At 38.6% G+C, this 5,399-nt stretch overlaps 1 pseudogene; it reads left to right on the top strand.

The window, feature by feature from the left end:
- LOC101831581 lies at positions 1–3,326 on the top strand (annotated as a pseudogene).
- The last annotated feature ends 2,073 nt before the right edge of the window (positions 3,327–5,399 follow it).

Here is a 5,399-nt window from a genome sequence, read left to right on the forward strand (position 1 = left end):
ATGGATATCACAATAAGATGTGTTAAGAAAAGGTATAAACTCTTACTTCTATCATTCTCATTGACTCAGAAAAGCTATGAATCCACAAGGTAAATTAGAATCTTTCAATGGCAAAAATTATAATTTCTTAAACTACCATCTCTGTTATACTGAAGAAGCTTTGTATATTATTAGATGTCCAGGATTCTGCCCACATGAAACTAGGAAAAGAAATGTTAGAAAAGTACTCTTTTTACTTATATTTCAAAAAATGAAAAGTTGTTTTAAAGTTCCAGAAAGGCTTATTAGACCCTAAACATTCATAATCGTATGCAAATATTCTCATTTACTCTTTATATTATATTGCCAATTCCTAGGCTGATATCTGATATGTCTCCTATTTAAATGTCTCTTATATTAAATATAAAATATAACGTTTGATATGTTCCCTATGGTTGTTATATAACAACCCTAGAGAATACAAATTTTCAACTTCAAATGTTTAATGAAACTGCGTTCCTAATCATATTTTGGACAATAACTATCCTAATTTTATTTAAAAGACACATATATTGTGTGTGTGCCATGAAAATGAAAATAAGTTGCATTTTGCATTTTCTTCCTTATTGGAACTAATGAAAAGAGAAGAAATAAGTGAAAGTAGATAGGAGAGAGTGTAAGTTACCAAGGGAGCTAAAGAGAAAAGGAAAATGTGTACAGGAAAAGAGGGTAAATGCAGAGTGTGTTGGTGTAATGGCATGCTGTACTCCTCTGCTAAGGCTAGTATCTGGAAAGGAGGACTCCAGGTAATGTGCAGAGTGATTTCTATCTTTCAACATGGGTTTTCTGGAGATTTTGAGTGAGGTTTCAGCACGGAAAATAGAGCCTTTGCATACTGGATGTTTTGGTAGATTTCTTTCCAGACAGAAAACTATCTATTAGGCTTCCTGATTCTTGTAGTCAAAACCTACTGATAAGTATATTCTGTAAATTTGGTGAAGTTGATAATTCATATTACAAAATTTATTACTTAAGTAAACCCTTTATCTGATCAGAAAGTGCATATTTTTCTATGTGGGTCATTTTATAGAAATCACATCTTAATTTTAAAATACTAATGGGTGCTCTAAACAGGCAAAGAATAAGGCCCCAACTCTAAGAGAAAAGGGTATGAATATGAGGATTTTGAGGGAAGGAAGGTAAGATGGACCATGTTATAATTATGATTATCAAAATATAAAACCAAGACACACTGCTATAAAGTATTGGTATATTTTCACCTGGCTCTCTTGATAGATCTGAAAATGGAAATTTCTCTGCTCCTTGGAAATCCCTTCCAATGTTAGGTGTTGAATAGTGACGAGCCTTGATACTTTGTTGGGGTGTTCTTTCTCTGAATGAAAATCAACAATAGTCTGGAATTCTACTTGATTCTATGTCTTGATGCTTGAGCGGCAGTGTTAATTTCAGTATGAGTAACTTAACCTTTGCACTGATCTTTAAATTCCATGTTTGTGGAGTTACTGTCTTCAAGAATTTGAATGATAGAGAAGTTAATCAGATTAATTTCTTGGTACTAAAATATTAGGGCAATAATGATAATTTCACAACCTTCATATAGGAATTATAAATTTCCCTGTTGGGGCACATATGATGGTCAGCAACTAAAATCATGGAATGCTAAGATTGAGAGTGGACTTCAGTCCTCATGTAGTCCTAAGTGCTGTCTTCTACCTTTGCATGCACTCTAGAACATGCATGCCATCCCTCCTACAAGGATACATATTATACATTTTCACACACAAAAACACACACACACACTTGCAAGCACATGTAAACACACTCATGCACAGAAAGGGAGTAATATAATTTATTTTTTAAAGGAATTATAAGCTTAAAGAGTTTCCACTCCATTGATGCTTATGTTATACCCAGTGATGGTTTAAAAAATGGGATGTTCTCTCCAGCCTTTACTTGGTGGGAAAGAGGAAGAAAACTATGTTTTTTGTGGTTATTATTTAGCAGATCTAGACATTTAGAAGAGAAGTTCAAAAACAATATGATAAATTATTTGGTGGTAACAAACAGCAGCAATCACAGAAAATGAAGAGCTCTGCTATTTCTGATACTCATATGCTTCAAAGAAATGTGCTGTGAAAGAGTATTGTCAGAAAAGATTTCCATATACTAGCTCACTTAAGACAATCTTACTTTGCCTTTCACTCTTTTCTGTTTATTAAAACAAAATAATTGGATTTCACTAGCTGCAAAAATTTCATATATTTACACATATATGCACATACACACATATACATATATATGTATATATACACATACATACACACATAAACATATATACTCTAGGTCATTTGCTTCTCTTGGAATAAACTCTTCTATATTACTCTTTTATAGAACTCAACACTACCCATATTGAGGTCACTTTCTTCTTCCTCACTGGTGTGCCAGGATTAGAAGATATCCAGATTTGGATCTCCATCCCCTTCACCTTCATGTACCTCTTGGCTGTGTTAGGCAATGTGCTGGTCATTGCAGTGGTGGTCTGGGACCAGAGCCTCCATGAACCCATGTACGTCTTCCTGGCCATGTTGGCCTTTAACGACATTCTCCTCTGTACTGTCACGGTGCCTCAAATGCTGCTCATTTTCTGGCAGGGCCCCTTGGCAGCCGCCTTTCCTGCATGCCTCACACAAATGTTTTTTGTTCATGCTCTGTTCCTATCTGAATCTGCTGTCTTACTGGTCATGGCTTTTGACCGCTATGTGGCTATCTGCACACCTCTGCATTATACAACTCTGCTGACAGGCTCTCTCATTATCAAGGTCGGGTTGGTCCTGGTGGCTCGGAGTGTAGTTGTTGTTACTCCTGGTGTTCTCCTTATTCTCCGCCTAGACTTCTGCAGGAACAACATTATCCACCACACGTACTGTGAGAACATGGGCATCGCAAAGCTGGCCTGCAACAGCATTACGTTAAATAGCATCTATGGGCTCTCGGCGGCTCTCCTCACCACAGGACTGGACTTTGTCTTCATTTCCTTGTCCTACTGGCTAATCTTGAAAACAATCCTACAACTGCCATCAAGGGAAGCCCGGACAAAAGCCTTCGGCACCTGTGGAGCTCACATTTGTGTTATTTTGATATTCTACACACTGGCCTTTTTCTCTTTCTTTACTCACCGCTTTGGGCACCATGTGGCCAGGCACACCCTCATCATCTTGGCAAATCTCTATCTGCTGATACCCCCAACTATGAACCCCATTGTTTATGGAATAAAGACCAAAGAGATAAGAATTCGAGTAGTAAGGCCTTGCTTCCGACCAAAATGATTGGAGTCTAAATGAAACAGCAAAGAACAGGGAATCCAAGATAAATGGGGAGGCTTAAATAGAAATCCAAAAACAGTCTGTTTGGATCTAGTCCTGGAGTATCTAGCATTCAGTAAAAACATTCAACAGAATTAAAAAGAGAAAGAGCATAAAGCTGTGTGGATGGAGATGTGGTGAGGTTCTTGGGAGAGTCAGGAGGGGGGAAACAATAATCTAAATACACTATATGAAACGTTAAATAAAAATACACAAAACGTTTTAAAATAAGTAAACCACAGAGTATATTATTTCAAAAGGTTATTTTTGTGACATAAATAGGAAACTTACAGGAAATGTAAGTACCTTTGAAGAGTGTACTCACCCACTACAGTAATCACAGGGAAATCAGTGTACTAGAGTAAGCTAAATGTTTGTATCCTATATGCGTCTGTGTATGTCAGTTTTCCATAATTTCTTACCAGATAAAGAATTTCATCAAATAATAAAAGCTAGTGATAATACATAATAAGATTTCTGTTATAACATATGTGTGTTGCCTATACATACCATGCTTTATTTCTTTGTAACTTTTAATTCTTTTAATTGAAGTAGAATTATATCACTCTCCCCTCCCCATGTCCAAGTTACCTTCCCTCAAAACCCTCCCATTTCCCCCACAGTTGATAGCCTATTTGACCTTTCATTTTTTGTTTGAATTTCTTTTTTTAATAATAATTTTTATTTAACTTTTTACACATGTTACTCCCAGCTCCCTCTCCACCCCTCATCCCAACCTCTCCAATACCCCACTCTATCCCACCTCAGCTCCCCAGGGAGGATAAGGCCTTCCATGGGGGATTTTCAAGGTCTGTCATATCATCCCAGATAGGGCCTAGGCCCTCCCCCATGTGTCCAGCCTGTGAGAGCTTCCGTCCATGTGGAGTGGACTCCCAAAGTTCATTTGTTGGCTCCCAAAGTTCATTTATCCCAGGGATAAATATTGATCTACTATCCAAGGTTTCATAGATTGTTTGAGGCCTCCTCTCTGAAACCTAGGTTCAGGGTGGTTTGGATCAGTCTCATGCTGGCCTCCCAGTCATTAGTCTGGAGTCCATATGTTCCCCCTTGTTTAGGTCAGCTGCCTCTGTGGGTTTTACCAGCCAAGTCTTGATTCATTTGCTAGTCACTACTCTTTGCAACTGGGTTCCAGGAGTTCAGTTCGGTTTTCAGCTGTGGGTGTCTGCCTCTGCTTCTGCCAGCCACTGGATGAGGGTTCTAGGATGGCATATAAGATAGCCATCAATCTCATTATCAGTGGAGGACATTTAGGGTAGCCTTAATGCCAGTTGTTGTCATTCTTGTAGATCTCTGAGAACTCACTAGTGCCAGATCTCTCCTCAAACCTATAAAGGTTCCCTCTATTCTTACTCTGTCACAACCGTCCTGCTCCCTCATGTCCTCTTATGCTGTCTCTTTCTCCCATCTCCCTCTCCTCTCCTTTCTCCCCATGCCCCAAATCTTCTCAGGAGATCCTGTCCCATTCTCCTTCTCTGGGTTACCATACATATCTTTGTTAGGGTCCTCCCTGTTCCTCAGAGTCTCTGGCAGTGGGATTGTAGGCTGGCAATCCCCTGCTCCATGTTGAAAATCCATATATGAGTGAGTACATACCATATTGGTCTTTATGTGACTGGGTTACCTCATTCAGGATGTTTTCTTCCAATGTGATCCATTTGCCTGCAAATTTCAGTATTCCATTGTTTTTTTTCACTGAGCAGTACTCCATTGTGTAATGTACCACATTTTCTCTATTCACTCTTCAGTTGATGGGCATCCAGGTTGCCTCCAGGTTCTGGCTATTATAAATAATGGTGTTATAAACGTAGTTGAGCCGATGTCCTTATTGTATGAATGTAGATCTTTTGGGTATATGCCTATGAGTAGAATTGCTGGATCTTGTGGTTGACTAATGCCCATTTTCCTGAGGAGTCTCCATACTGATTTTCAAAGTGGCTATAAGAGTTGGCACTCCCACCAGCAGTGGAGGAGTGTTCCTATTTCTCCATATCCTCTCCAGCATAAACTGTCATTAGT

This window comes from Mesocricetus auratus, unplaced genomic scaffold (genome assembly GCF_017639785.1).
Source record: "Mesocricetus auratus isolate SY011 unplaced genomic scaffold, BCM_Maur_2.0 Super-Scaffold_4256, whole genome shotgun sequence".
Classification (NCBI taxonomy): domain Eukaryota; kingdom Metazoa; phylum Chordata; class Mammalia; order Rodentia; family Cricetidae; genus Mesocricetus; species Mesocricetus auratus.